Below are 15864 nucleotides of genomic sequence, written 5' to 3'. Positions count from 1 at the left end.
TGGGCTGGTCATATGGACAGATTGGAAACATGTATTCAAGAAGCGAAAGTGGATGATCTTCGATATTCAGGCCTGCATTATACTTGGTCGAACCAATGTCCTAAGAATCTGATTATGCGGAAACTAGATAGAGTGCTTGTCAATGAGAAATGGAATCTGAACTTCCCCTTTTCAGAAGCGAGATTTTTGCCATCGGGTATGTCAGACCATTCTCCTATGGTGGTAAAGGTTACTGGTGATTATCAGAATATAAAGAAACCATTCAGATTCTTTGATATGTGGATGGACCATGACGAGTTCATGCCCTTGGTGAGGAAAGTATGGGAACACAATTCAGGGGGTTGTCCAATGTATCAGCTGTGTTGCAAGCTAAGAAAACTAAAACGGGAATTGAAACTTTTCAATATGACTCACTTCTCCAACATTTCAGATAGAGTCCAAGATGCGAAAGATGAAATGGATAAGGCTCAACAGGCTCTCCATACAGCACATGGGAATCCAACTTTGTGCATGCGAGAAAGGGATGCTGTACGTAACTACGCTTCTATCGTCAAGGCCGAAGAGAGTTTTTTCAAACAAAAGTCAAGGATACAGTGGCTTAGCTTGGGGGATCAGAATACTGGCTACTTTCACAAATCAGTAAATGGAAGACAGCATAGAAATAAACTTCTTTCACTTACAAAGGAGGATGTGGCTAGCATGTAGCCATCTGTTGTTTTACGTTTCTGTTCTCATTGTAAATCTGGGGTATGCCCCTTATAATCTTTGTATCGTTTTCCTTTAATATATACGTCAACTTACCAAAAAAAAGAGAGGTTGTCGAAGGACATGAGGCAGTTAAATCAGAAGTCATTGCGTACTTCCAGCGTGTGTTAAGAGTGGAACAGATGCCTAGGGTTCTGAATGAGGAAGAGATGGAATCGGCAATTAACTTGAAACTGTCTTCAACGCAACAACATGTATTAGCACAAGATGTAACAAGGGAGGAGATTAAGCATGCTATGTTTAGTTTGAAGAACAACAAAGCCCCTGGTCCGGATGGATTTAACGCAGGTTTCTTCAAAAGAATGTGGCAGATAGTTGGGGAGGATGTAATCAATGCTGTTAGCTCCTTCTTTCAGACTCGCGGATGGATTTAACGCAGGTTTCTTCAAAAGAATGTGGCACATAGTTGGGGAGGATGTAATCAATGCTGTTAGCTCCTTCTTTCAGACTCGGAGAATGCTTAAAGAAATGAATGCTACATCAATTTCCCTTATTCCTAAAGTTGCCAATCCTACGAGGTTGACAGATTTTCGTCCTATATCTTGCTGCAATACCGTGTACAAATGCATCGCTAAGATTCTAGCTGGGAGAATCACAGCTGTTTTGCCATCCTTAGTAGGTCCGTATCAGACTGCTTTTATCTCTGGACGGAGAATCAGCGACAACATTCTTTTGTCTCAGGAACTAATGAAAGGCTATCATAAATCTACGGGACCTGCCCGTTGTGCTATGAAAGTAGATCTGATGAAGGCTTATGACTCGGTTCGGTGGGATTTCGTTGACGCTATTGTAAGAAAAATGGGATTCCCTAGAACAGTCATTGATTGGATTATGGTTTGTGTTACATCATGTCAATTCTCTATCAACGTCAATGGTGAGCTTGCAGGTTATTTTCAAGGGGGGAGAGGGCTTCGACAAGGGGATCCACTTTCTCCATATTTGTTTGTCCTATGTATGGAAATCCTTTCGGGGCTATTCTGCAAGATGAGTGCCAACCAAAACTTCAAGTTCCACTGGAGATGCAAGAAGGACAACATTTCTCATCTTTGTTTTGCTGACGACTTGATGATTTTTAGCAAAGGAGATGTAAACTCAATTCGTATGATCAAAACTGTGCTCACAAAGTTTCAAGATCTATCAGGTCTGTATCCAAATCCAAATAAAAGTGACATCTTCTTAAGCGGTGTGTTAAATGCTGAGAGGGAAGAGATTATTCATGTTCTTGGGTTTGCAGAGGGGGAGCTCCCTATGAAATATTTGGGAGTGCCTCTTATCTCGTCCAGACTAAAGGCTGTTTATTGTAAGGGTCTCGTGGATCGAATCACCTCTAAAGTTCGACATTGGACTTGTATAACACTCTCGTATGCAGGACGAGTACAACTGATTAATTCAGTTTTATTTTCCATCCAAGTCTATTGGGCATCTCTCTTCCTCTTACCTGGGCAAGTCATAAAAAGTGTGGAGCAAATTATGAGATCCTTTCTTTGGTCAGGTTCAGATATGAGAACTACTGGGGCTAAAGTGGCTTGGGATCAAGTATGTCTTCCAAAAAAGGAGGGGGGGCTAGGAATAAAGAGGATAACAGAATGGAACAAGATTGCTTTGTTGAAACACATTTGGAACCTGTGCAATGACTCAGATGGCTCAATCTGGTCTACTTGGATCAGATGTAATCTGTTGCGAGGTAGGAATTTCTGGACAATCAAGACGCCACAGAATTGCTCTTGGGCATGGAGAAAGATTCTAAAGCTCAGATCCTTAGCATGGCCGAAGATGAAGTACATCATAGGGGATGGCAGGACAACTTCTCTATGGTTTGACAATTGGCATCCTCACAGCCCGCTCGCAGATTCTTACGGCGACAGATTCATCTATGATTCAGGTATGGAAAAGAACGCGAAGGTGAATATGCTGATTCATAACTCAGAATGGAAAATTCCTACCACTCACGCTATTGGATGGCACCCCATTGTAGAAGCTATTCCTTCCAATTCTAATCCTATGATAGGGCAAAATGATGAGATTGTTTGGCTGGATTCACCAAATCACAGATTCTCGATCAAAATAGCTTGGGAACAACTAAGATTTCATCATACGATGGTCGAATGGCATGACATTGTGTGGTTCAAGAATGCTGTTCCAAGACATTCGTTTCTTCTATGGGTGGCTGTCCAACAGAAACTCACAACTCAAGATAGACTTCATCGATTTGGTATACATGGTCCCAATAGATGCTCACTCTGTCTCCGCAACTACGAAGATCACAACCACTTGTTCTTTGAATGCTCCTATACTAAAGCGATCTGGTGGGATGTTTGTGACAGATGCAACATTCCAAGAATGACAAAAGGATGGGATGAATGGATTCGATGGGCCACTGTCACTTGGCATGGCAAAAGTTTTGTCAATTTTTCTCGTAAACTCAGTTTTGCAGCTACAGTGTATCATATCTGGCAAGAAAGGAATGCAAGGACCTTTGCTGGAATATCTAGAACTCAGAATTTGGTCTTTCATCAAATTGAATGTATCATCCGTGATAAGCTTGATTTGATGAGGAACGTTCTACCAACAGATGAAAATAAAAGAATCCAACGAGCATGGAGGGTTAATAACATAGATTCTTCATTTGATATTTAGCTGGTTGTATTGGTTTCCCTAACGAATCAAGTTAGGTCTTGAGTTTTCAGTTCGGTGGCTAGCATGTAGCCATCTGTTGTTTTACGTTTCTGTTCTCATTGTAAACCTGGGGTATGCCCCTTATAATCTTTGTATCGTTTTCCTTTAATATATACGTCAACTTACCAAAGATTGAAGAATTGGTGGGCATCCATTGATTTGGTGGCTGGTTTTTGACATAAAAAAAAAAAAGGTTTTTTGATATTGTGGGCTGATTTTTGATATTGTTGGCTGGCCAAAACGTCATTGCTCACATCAGAAGTATAGCCAACTGAATTGTGGAATCTGTGGGCAATTGTCTCAGCTTTCCATAAAAAAAAACCAGAGCTCATTTGGACTTCTAGAACTCAAGATATGAGCCAAAAACCGAATAGTGCTTGAGCTGCAGGACAGCTTCCGACGTCTTCGTTGTTGCTAAGATTTGGGCTTGAAAACGGCAAAACTGAGTCTTTGACTTCATATGAAAGTTGTAGGTCTATGTCTTACCTTTCCATCGATATAAAATGGACCTAAATCTGATATCTACAGCTCCAGATATGATCAAATTACTGAACGGTGTTCGAGTTTGGAATGCACCAGCAACACTTTGCTAAGTTTGGCCTTCTTTTTATCCTTTCAATTTCAATCCTTAAACTCATCAATCAATCCTTTTATTTATGTGATAGACCTGCATTTAGGATGAACATTTACCATGAATTAAAGGTATATTATATTTTTAGACTTGCTAATATAAAACATGCTTTTGTTAGGGAATTTAATGATACTTTAGGTGCAATATGATGACATAAATCCTTGATGAGAATGCACTTTTAAGTACTAATCATCAATCTTAGCCCAAATAATAGGTATATTTGTATACTTATTTGATGCTTAAATTCAGCCCCAAATCAACCTTCAAATCAGCCCAAAAACAGTCCATGATCTTACATGTCCACACAACAACAATTGATTTATTTTGGGTAATCCATTGATCCAAGAAGGCAAGCACATGGATGGAAAGCTGGAGGGGACATTTTTACATTATTTTGGGTCAAAAAGAAGAAAGATATAGCTCATAAATGAGGAAGAAAGACATGCACCAAAGTGGTTGCAAAGTTGTCCTGATTTGATTTTTCAAAACACCTTTCGGTGTTTTGCCCATAACTTTTGACTCAGGTGTCCAAATGAGTTGTTCTTTAATGATCTGGAAATGTGACAGAATTTCCTATAAATAAGTCTCTAATAGACATCTCGAGGGGAGGCTTCTAAGAGGGTCAAATTGCTGTCCAAAGTTAGAGTCAGATTTGTGTCCGAATTTTTTCTGAAATTGTGTTGTGTTCTTCTTTATAGATTTCGGTTCTTTAGTTTGTAAAACTTATTATTTCAGTTTGTATAATTATGATTTCTCTTGTCGTGGTCATATTTGGGTTTGTTGGAATGCTGATGTGGTGAAGGTTGATGTCCTCGGAATGTCAGACCAGGCTATTCATGTTTCTGTCACTATATTAGCTACCAATATCTGTTTCAATGCTTCAACTATTTATGGAGACAATAACGCTTCCTTACGTGAGGCATTATGGTCTGATATAGTGAGTCGTAGTGATGGATGGGAGTCCAGCCCGTGGATTCTTATGGGCGACTTTAATGCTATCCGCTACCAATCAGACAGGTTAGGAGGGTCTACTTCGTGGGCTGGTCATATGGACAGATTGGAAACATGTATTCAAGAAGCGAAAGTGGATGATCTTCGATATTCAGGCCTGCATTATACTTGGTCAAATCAATGTCCTGAGAATCTGATTATGCGGAAACTAGATAGAGTGCTTGTCAATGAGAAATGGAATCTGAACTTCCCCTTTTCAGAAGCGAGATTTTTGTCATCGGGTATGTCAGACCATTCTCCTATGGTGGTAAAGGTTACTGGTGATTATCAGAATATAAAGAAACCATGCAAATTCTTTGATATGTGGATGGACTATGACGAGTTCATGCCCTTGGTGAGCAAAGTATGGCAACACAATTTGGGGGGTTGTCCAATGTATCAGCTGTGTTGCAAGCTAAGAAAACTAAAACGGGAATTGAAACTTTTCAATATGACTCACTTCTCCAACATTTCAGATAGAGTCAAAGATGCAAGAGATGAAATGGATAAGGCTCAACAGGCTTTACATACAGCGCATGGGAATCCAACTTTGTGCATGCGAGAAAGGGATGCTGTACGTAACTACGCTTCTATCGTCAAGGCTGAAGAGAGTTTTTTCAAACAGAAGTCAAGGATACAATGGCTTAGCTTGGGGGATCAGAATATTGGCTACTTTCACAAATCAGTAAATGGAAGACAGCGTAGAAATAAACTTCTTTCACTTACAAGGGAGGATGGAGAGGTTGTTGAAGGACATGAGGCAGTTAAATCAGAAGTAGTTGCGTACTTCCAGCGTGTGTTAAGAGTGGAACAGATGCCTAGGGTTCTAAATGAGGAAGAGATGGAATCGGCAATAAACTTGAAACTGTCTTCGACGCAACAACATGTATTAGCACAAGATGTAACAAGGGAGGAGATTAAGCATGCTATGTTTAGTCTGAAGAACAAAAAAGCCCCTGGTCCAGATGGATTTAACGCAGGTTTCTTCAAAAGAATGTGGCACATAGTTGGGGAAGATGTAATCAACGCTGTTAGCTCCTTCTTTCAGAGTCGGAGAATGCTTAAAGAAATGAATGCTACATCCATTTCCCTTATTCCTAAAGTTGCCAATCCTACGAGGTTGACAGATTTTCCTCCTATATCTTGCTGCAATACCGTGTACAAATGCATCGCTAAGATTCTAGCTAGGAGAATCAAAGCTGTTTTGCCATCCTTAGTAGGTCCGTATCAGACTGCTTTTATCTCTGGACGGAGAATCAGCGACAACATTCTTTTGTCTCAGGAACTAATGAAAGGATATCATAAATCTATGGGACCTGCCCGTTGTGCTATGAAAGTAGATCTGATGAAGGCTTATGACTCGGTTCGGTGGGATTTCGTTGACGCTACATTAAGAAAAATGGGATTCCCTAGAACAGTCATTGATTGGATCATGGTTTGTGTTACATCATGTCAATTCTCTATCAACGTCAATGGTGAGCTTGCAAGTTATTTTCCAGGGGGGAGAGGGCTGAGACAAGGGGATCCACTTTCTCCATATTTGTTTGTCCTATGTATGGAAATCCTTTCAGGGCTATTCTGCAAGATGAGTGCCAACCAAAACTTCAAGTTACACTGGAGATGCAAGAAGGACAACATTTCTCATCTTTGTTTTGCTGACGACTTGATGATTTTTAGCAAAATAGATGTAAACTCAATTCGTATGATCAAAATTGTGCTCACAAAGTTTCAAGATCTATCAGGTCTGTATCCAAATCCAAATAAAAGTGACATCTTCTTAAGCGGTGTGTTAAATGCTGAGAGGGAAGAAATGATTCGTATTCTTGGGTTTGTAGAGGAGTTGCTCCCTATGAAATATTTGGGAGTGCCTCTTATCTCGTCCAGACTAAAGGTTGTTTATTGTAAGGGTCTCGTGGATCGAATCACCTCTAAAGTTCAACATTGGACTTGTAGAACACTCTCGTATGCAGGACGAGTACAACTGATTAATTTTGTTTTATTTTCCATCTAGGTCTATTGGGCATCTCTCTTCCTCTTACCTGGGCAAGTCATAAAAAATGTGGAGCAAATTATGAGATCCTTTCTTTGGTCAGGTTCAGATATTAGAACTACTGGCGCTAAAGTGGCTTGGGATCAGGTATGTCTTCAAAAAAAGGAGGGGGGGCTAGGAATAAAAAGGATAACAGAATGGAACAAGATTGCTTTGTTGAAACACATTTGGAACCTGTGCAATGACTCAGATGGATCAATCTGGTCTACTTGGATCAGATGTAATCTGTTACGAGGTAGGAATTTCTGGACAATCAAGACGCCACAGAATTGCTCTTGGGCATGGAGAAAGATTCTAAAGCTCAGATCCTTAGCATGGCCGAAGATGAAGTACATCATAGGGGATGGCAGGACAACTTCTCTATGGTTTGACAATTGGCATCCTCACAGCCCGCTCGCAGATTCTTACGGTGACAGATTCATCTATGATTCAGGTATGGAAAAGAACGCGACGATGAATATGCTGATTCATAACTCAGAATGGAAAATTCCTACCACTCAAGCTATTGGCTGGGGCCCCCCTGTAGAAGCTATTCCTTCCAATTCTAATCCTATGATAGGGCAAAAGGATGAGATTGCTTGGCTGGATTCACCAAATCACAGATTCTCGATCAAAGTAGTTTAGGAACAACTAAGATTTCATCATCCGATAGTTAAATGGCATGACATTATGTGGTTCAAGAATGCTGTTCCAAGACATTCGTTTCTTCTATGGGTGGCTGTCCAACAGAAACTCACAACTCAAGATAGACTTCATTGATTTGGTATACATGGTCCCAATAGATGCTCACTCTGTCTCCGCAATAACAAAGATCACAACCACTTGTTCTTTGAATGCTCCTATACTAAAGCGATCTGGTGGGATGTTTGTGACAGATGCAACATTCCAAGAATGACAAAAGGATGGGATGAATGGATTCGATGGGCCACTATCACTTGGCATGGCAAAAGTTTCATCAATTTTTCTCGTAAACTCAGTTTTGCAGCTACAGTGTATCATATCTGGCAAGAAAGGAATGCAAGGACCTTTGCTGGAATATCTAGAACTCAGAATTTGGTCTTTCATCAAATCGAATGTATCATCCGTGATAAGCTTAATTTGATGAGGAACGTCCTACCAACAAAAGAAAATAAAAGGATCCAACGAGCTTGGAGGGTCAATAACATAGATTCTTCATTTCATATTTAGCTAGTTGTATTGGTTTCCCTAACTAATCAAGTTAGGTCTTGAGTTTTCTATTCGGTGGCTAGCCTGTACCCATCTGTTGTTTTACATTTCTGTTCTCATTGTAAATCTGGGGTATGCCCCTTATAATCTTTGTATCGTTTTCCTTTAATATATACGTCAACTTACCAAAAACAAAATTATCTTGTTCACTCTTTAATACTTTGCTTGTTAAATGACTAATCTTGATTTATGTTGTATAACACTTGGTACTACAAATGCTTGGCACTCTCATACCTCATACTGTATGGTATAACCGACACTTGAGCTATGAAAGGAACTTGATTTGTTGTTAACATAAGTTATGATCATGAATACTTGACGAGATTTACAAGTACTAACATTAATCAAATAAGATGACTAATGTAATCATGTTAACAATCTATAATCTGATTGAAACCTTCTTTGTGTGTGGTTTCCAATTGAATAATAAGAGTTTATACAAACTATACTTGTTTGACATACCATTAGTGGATCCTCTAACCTTGACATTTTTTATTATCATTGTTCAATCCTTACGTTAATCTTTCCATCTCAAAGTTCTCATTAACTTTTTCTTCTTCTATTATTATTATTACTACTACTACTATTACTACTACTACTACTACTACTACTATTATTGTAATTATTGTTATTGTTGTTATTACTATTATTATTGTTGTTGTTGTTGTTGTTGTTGTTGTTACTATTGTCATTTATAATTTGTACAATTAACCTCTCTATGGTCTTGCCGGGTTATTTATTACTTCGACACTACTGCACTTGGGAGAAGACAACAATTTTTTAGTCGTGTCACTATGTTACCATATTTTCCCACCTTACCAAGTCTGCATGTCCCCGTCATGAAATTCATTCTTTCCGATCTTTATCATGACTTACATTTGGAATTTAAGTTCTACATCTAGAGGTGGTGGTGTGTTGTTTTAATCTTTTTTTTTTTTGGTAAGTTGACGTATATATTAAAGGAAAACGATACAAAGATTATAAAGGGCATACCCCAGATTTACAATGAGAACAGAAACGTAAAACAATAGATGGCTACATGCTAGCCACCGAACTGAAAACTCAAGACCTAACTTGATTCGTTAGGGAAATTAATATAACCAGCTAAATATCAAATGAAGAATCTATGTTACGCTACCCTCCAGACTCGTTGGATTCTTTTATTTTCATTTGTTGGTAGAACGTTCCTCATCAAATCCAGCTTATCACGGATGATACATTCAATTTGATGAAAGACCAAATTCTGAGTTCTAGATATTCCAGCAAAGGTCCTTGCATTCCTTTCTTGCCAGATATGATACACTGTAGCTGCAAAACTGAGTTTACGAGAAAAATTGACAAAACTTTTGCCATGCCAAGTGACAGTGGCCCATCGAATCCATTCATCCCATCCTTTTGTCATTCTTGGAATGTTGCATCTGTCACAAACATCCCACCAGATCGCTTTAGTATAGGAGCATTCAAAGAACAAGTGGTTGTGATCTTCGGTGTTGCGGAGACAGAGTGAGCATCTATTGGGACCATGTATGCCAAATCGATGAAGTCTATCTTGAGTTGTGAGTTTTTGTTGGATAGCCACCTATAGAAGAAATGAATGTCTTTTTTTTTTGGTAAATTGACGTATATATTAAAGGAAAACGATACAAAGATTATAAGGGGCATACCCCAGATTTACAATGAGAACAGAAATGTAAAACAACAGCTGGCTACAGGCTAGCTGATACGATCCAAGCAAGGGCAAATTTGGATTTTGATGTAAAATGTGCAACTATCCAGTTTTACGGCAACAGTCATAATTGTCAATCCGACCGTTGGACGGAGCTGAAATTTTACGTGGAGTCTCGAGACATATTGTATTACCTTGGGTTAAAATTTCAGGTCAATCGGAGTTCCGAAAGGTCAATACGGGTCACCAGAGGCTGTACGGATTTTGTTATTTACTTCCTTTTGACTTGTGGACTTCCTATTTGGCGAGGATTCTTTTCCTAAAGGGATGTGGCAGCTTATTTTGGAAATATACTAATTCTACAAGGATGTTTAATGGGCTGCAACATAGTTTCCAAGTGGCAAGGATTCATAATTATTTCAGAATCCTTTTCTTACAAGGATTCCTTATTCATCCGAGCTATAAAAGGAAAGAAGACTTTAGAATACATTCTACCTTCAGATCAGATTTCCTAGTCTATTTGGGACTTCTTAATGGTGACAAATCTGATTCTAGCATATTTAGGATAGTAATTTTCGGATTTTTATATTTTTATTATTTTCTTCATAGTCTTTGGGTTATTATTACTTATTTGGGTCAATTGTAAGTGGGCTACATATAAGTCCACCTAAGGGGGGTTCATTAGGGTTTCCGTACGTGTGGGTTGCGTGACCATGTGATCACGAGGTTCGCATCACTAGCCACCGAACAAAAAACTCAAGACCTAACTTGATTCGTTAGGGAAACCAATACAACCAGCTAAATATCAAATGAAGAATCTATGTTATTGACCCTCTAAGCTCGTTGGATCCTTTTATTTTCTTCTGTTGGTAGGACGTTCCTCATCAAATCAAGCTTATCACGGATGATACATTCGATTTGATGAAAGACCAAATTCTGAGTTCTAGATATTCCAGCAAAGGTCCTTGCATTCCTTTCTTGCCAGATATGATATACTGTAGCTGCAAAACTGAGTTTACGAGAAAAATTGATGAAACTTTTGCCATGCCAAGTGACAGTGGCCTATTGAATCCATTCATCCCATCCTTTTGTCATTCTTGGAATGTTGCATCTGTCACAAACATCCCACCAAATCGCTTTAGTATAGGAGCATTCAAAGAACAAGTGGTTGTGATCTTTGTTATTGCGGATACAGAGTGAGCATCTATTGGGACCATGTATGCCAAATCAATGAAGTCTATCTTGAGTTGTGAGTTTCTGTTGGACAGCCACCCATAGAAGAAACGAATGTCTTGGAACAGCATTCTTGAACCACACAATGTCATGCCATTCAACCATCGGATGATGAAATCTTAGTTGTTCCCAAGCTACTTTGATCGAGAATCTGTGATTTGGTGAATCCAGCCAAACAATCTCATCCTTTTGCCCTATCATAGGATTAGAATTGGAAGGAATAGCTTCTACAATGGGGCGCCAGCCAATAGCTTGAGTGGTAGGAATTTTCCATTCTGAGTTATGAATCAGCATATACACCTTCGCGTTCTTTTCTATACCTAAATCATAGATGAATCTGTCGCCGTAAGAATCCACGAGCGGGCTGTGAGGATGCTAATTGTCAAACCATAGAGAAGTTGTCCTGCCATCTCCTATGATGTACTTCATCTTCGGCCATGCTAAGGATCTGAGCTTTAGAATCTTTCTCCATGCCCAAGAGCAATTCTGTGGCGTCTTGATTGTCCAGAAATTCCTACCTCGTAACAGATTACATCTGATCCAAGTAGACCAGATTGATCCATCTGAGTCATTGCACAGGTTCCAAATGTGTTTCAACAAAGCAATCTTGTTCCATTCTATTATTCTTTTTATTCCTAGCCCCCCCCCTCCTTTTTTGGTAGACATACCTGATCCCAAACCACTTTAGCCCTAGTAGTTCTCATATCTGAACCTGACCAAGGAAAGGATCTCATAATTTGCTCCACATTTTTTATGACTTGCCAGGTAAGAGGAAGAGAGATGCCCAATAGACCTGGATGGAAAATAAAACTGAATTAATCAGTTGTACTCGTCCTGCATACGAGAGTGTTCTACAAGTCCAATGTCGAACTTTAAAGGTGATTCGATCCACGAGACCCTTACAATAAACAGCCTTTAGTCTAGACGAGATAAGAGGCACTCCCAAATATTTCATAGGGAGCTCCCCCTCTACAAACCCAAGAATACGAATCATTTCTTCCCTCTCAGTATTTAACACACCGCTTAAGAAGATGTCACTTTTATTTGGATTTCGATACAGACCTGATAGATCTTGAAACTTTGTGAGCACAGTTTTGATCATACGAATTGAGTTTACATCTCCTTTGCTAAAAATCATCAAGTCGTCAGCAAAACAAAGATGAGAAATGTTGTCCTTCTTGCATCTCCAGTGGAACTTGAAGTTTTGGTTGGCACTCATCTTGCAGAATAGCCCCGAAAGGATTTCCATACATAGGACAAACAAATATGGAGAAAGTGGATCCCCTTGTCGAAGCCCTCTCCCCCCTTGAAAATAACCTGCAAGCTCACCATTGACGTTGATAGAGAATTGACATGATGTAACACAAATCATGATCCAATCAATGACTGTTCTAGGGAATCCCATTTTTCTTAACGTAGCATCAACGAAATCCCACCGAACCGAGTCATAAGCCTTCATCAGATCTACTTTCATAGCACAACGAGCAGGTCCCATAGATTTATGATAGCCTTTCATTAGTTCCTGAGACAAAAGAATGTTGTCGCTGATTCTCCGTCCAGAGATAAAAGCAGTCTGATACGGACCAACTAAGGATGGCAAAACAACTTTGATTCTCCCAGCTAGAATCTTAGCGATGCATTTGTACACGGTATTGCAGCAAGATATAGGATGAAAATCTGTCAACCTCGTAGTATTGCAGCAAGATATAGGATGAAAATCTGTCAACCTCGTAGGATTGGCAACTTTAGGAATAAGGGAAATGGATGTAGCATTCATTTCTTTAAGCATTCTCCGAGTATGAAAGAAGGAGCTGACAACGTGGATTACATCTTCCCCAACTATATGCCACACTCTTTTGAAGAAACCTGCGTTAAATCCATCCGGACCAGGGGCTTTGTTGTTCTACAAACTAAACATAGTGCTTGACCGCTTTTTATGATCGGCTTGTTTTAACTCGCAAGTGCACGAGTGTGCGATGTAGCAATTAACTCGGTAAGATCGAGGTCATATCCACAGAGAGCTAGATCTGGAAATTAAGCTAGGTAACAAAAAAAAACTCAAGAGAAAGTAAATTAACAATAACTTGGTTGAAAATAATTGATGGATTTGTTTTCAAAGATGAAAAAGTGTAAATAGTTTTTAAATGACAAGAAAAAGTAAGTCTTGGTCCAAATCAATTTTAATGGTGATGTATTGGTGATTTCTTCAACATATATAAGATAACTCAACCTAATATCAACGATGGTGATATTAGATTGGAAGATATTACAATGAAGTTTAGAAAGATGAAGATTGATTATTGCTTAAGAATGAACAAGTACTTTCATATTAAGTAAGACATTGAATCAAGCAATCTCTATACCAAAACTAAAGTTTGTGCATAAAAATTCAAGATTATAACATTACCTAAATGATTTCTAAAATTTCTTTACAATAATAAATCATTCATGAAGAAAATAAGAAGATAAACATTAAGATTCATTCATATCCTAAAAAAACTCACCTCAATCACCATTATCCTTGATTTGGATCCAAGAAAGAGTTTAGCCAACCATGATTATATATAAGAACACTTCAATAAACATGAAAGAACTTGAATCCAACTGAAATAATAAGTTTTACAAACTAAAGAACCGAAATCTATAAAGAAGAACACAATACAATTTCAGAAAAAATTCAGACACAAATCTGACTCTAACTTTGGACAGCAATTCGACCCTCTTAGAAGCTTTTTTTCAAGAAGTCTATTAGAGTTATAGGAAATTCGGTCACCTTTCCAGATCATTAAAGAACAGCTCATTTGGACACCTGAGTCAAAAGTTATGGGCAAAACACCAAAAGGTGTTCTGAAAAATCAAATCAAGACAGCTTTACAACTACTTTGGTGCACGTTTTTCTTTCTCATTTATGAGGTGTCTCCTTCTTCTTTTTGACCCAAAATAATGTTAAAATATCCCCTCTAGCTTTCCATCCATGTGCTTGCCTTCTTGGATCAATGGATTACCCAAAATAAATCAATTGTTATTTGTTGTGTGGACATGTAAGATCATGGATTGTGTTTGGGTTGATTTGGGGTTGATTTTGTGCTGATTTTGGGCTGAATTTGAGCATCAAATAAGTATACAAATGTACTTATTATTTGGGCTAAGATTGACATTGAAACCTTGAGTGTTTAATGGTTGAAGTTTGCACACAACATAAGACAAGTTTGGGTTTGAAATAAATCATATGATATTCTTTTCTAGAATTGGAATAGAATTGATTTTTGGAACAAATTTGGAGCACTTATTTGAACCAAGATCTGCTTTAATCTTCAACTAAATGTCTCTTCAATTCTTTGTTCTGAATTCCGACATTGAATTTTCTGAATTAATTCATTTAAGCTCCAAAAACCTATCGAAACATTAAAACAAACTTCATTACTAAAAAACACATCAATTATTATAAAAACAACCAAATAAAAACAATAAATACATATGTAAAATAAGAGACTTAATGACACTTTTGATGCACAATCACACCCCCCAACTTAGATTTTGCTAGTCCTCAAGCAAAAGAAAACATAAAACCTTTAAAATAAAAATAATAATAATAACAACCATAATTAGGCTCGATTCATCACACTTGAAGGATCATGCAAACATTGGTATCTTTAACTTAGTGTACACAATAGCAAATAAAGAAAAATAAGCATACTCACATTCTCTAAATCAAACATCCATACAAAATTTCTAAATTCAGTCATATTTATCGTGCAACCAACATAATTGATTCATATGAAAACTCAACTTGTAATCTTACCTTCTCACCAACACAAACAAGGTAGCAAACTAGAGAAATATCTATATATATTTTTTTCTTTTTCTTTTTTTCTTTTCTTTTTTTGAAGATATGATTTATTCTTTGTGTTTAAGTTGTCACTTCCCTTTTGACGCGAATACAAACATTTGTGATGAATGCACCCGGTTACTCACAAAGTCACAAACTTAAAGTGCTTTGCATACTCATATTTCAAGCTGTCGTTTGACGTAAAGATAAACATTTGTGATGAATACCCCTAGTTACTAAGCAACTCAAAACATTGGAGTAGATAGAACTTTGTACACATTTATTTATTTATGTAATGATTATTACTCTATTTACTTAAACCTTGTTTACGACTAGATCAAAAGGGATAATCACAAGTAAAGCATCATACTCATCTTTTATGCATATTTACACAACTCACACAACTTTTACAAGGAAAGATGTACTTCAGTAATTGATTAGTACTTAAAAGTGCATTTTTATCATGGTTTTATATCATCATTTTGCACTTGAAGTATTAATAACTCCTTAACTAAAATATGTTTTATAATAATGTATCTAATAATATAAGATACCTATAATTTGTGGTAAATGTCTATTTTTAATGCAGGCCTATCACATAAATGAAAGGATTGATTGATGACTTGAAGAACTTAAATTGCATGGATAAAGAGATGGTCAAACTTAGAGAAGAGATGTCGGTGCAATCCAAACCGGAACACTGTTCGGTAATTGGGCCATATCTGGAGCTACAGATCTCAGATTTAGGTCCAATTTATATGGATGGAAAGGTAAGACATAGGCCTACAACTTTCATA

Source organism: Populus euphratica, unplaced genomic scaffold (genome assembly GCF_000495115.2).
Source record: "Populus euphratica unplaced genomic scaffold, PopEup_1.0 scaffold636.1, whole genome shotgun sequence".
Taxonomy (NCBI): Eukaryota; Viridiplantae; Streptophyta; class Magnoliopsida; order Malpighiales; family Salicaceae; genus Populus; species Populus euphratica.
The sequence above is the reverse complement of the archived record's forward strand: the minus strand, read 5'-3'. Positions refer to the sequence as shown.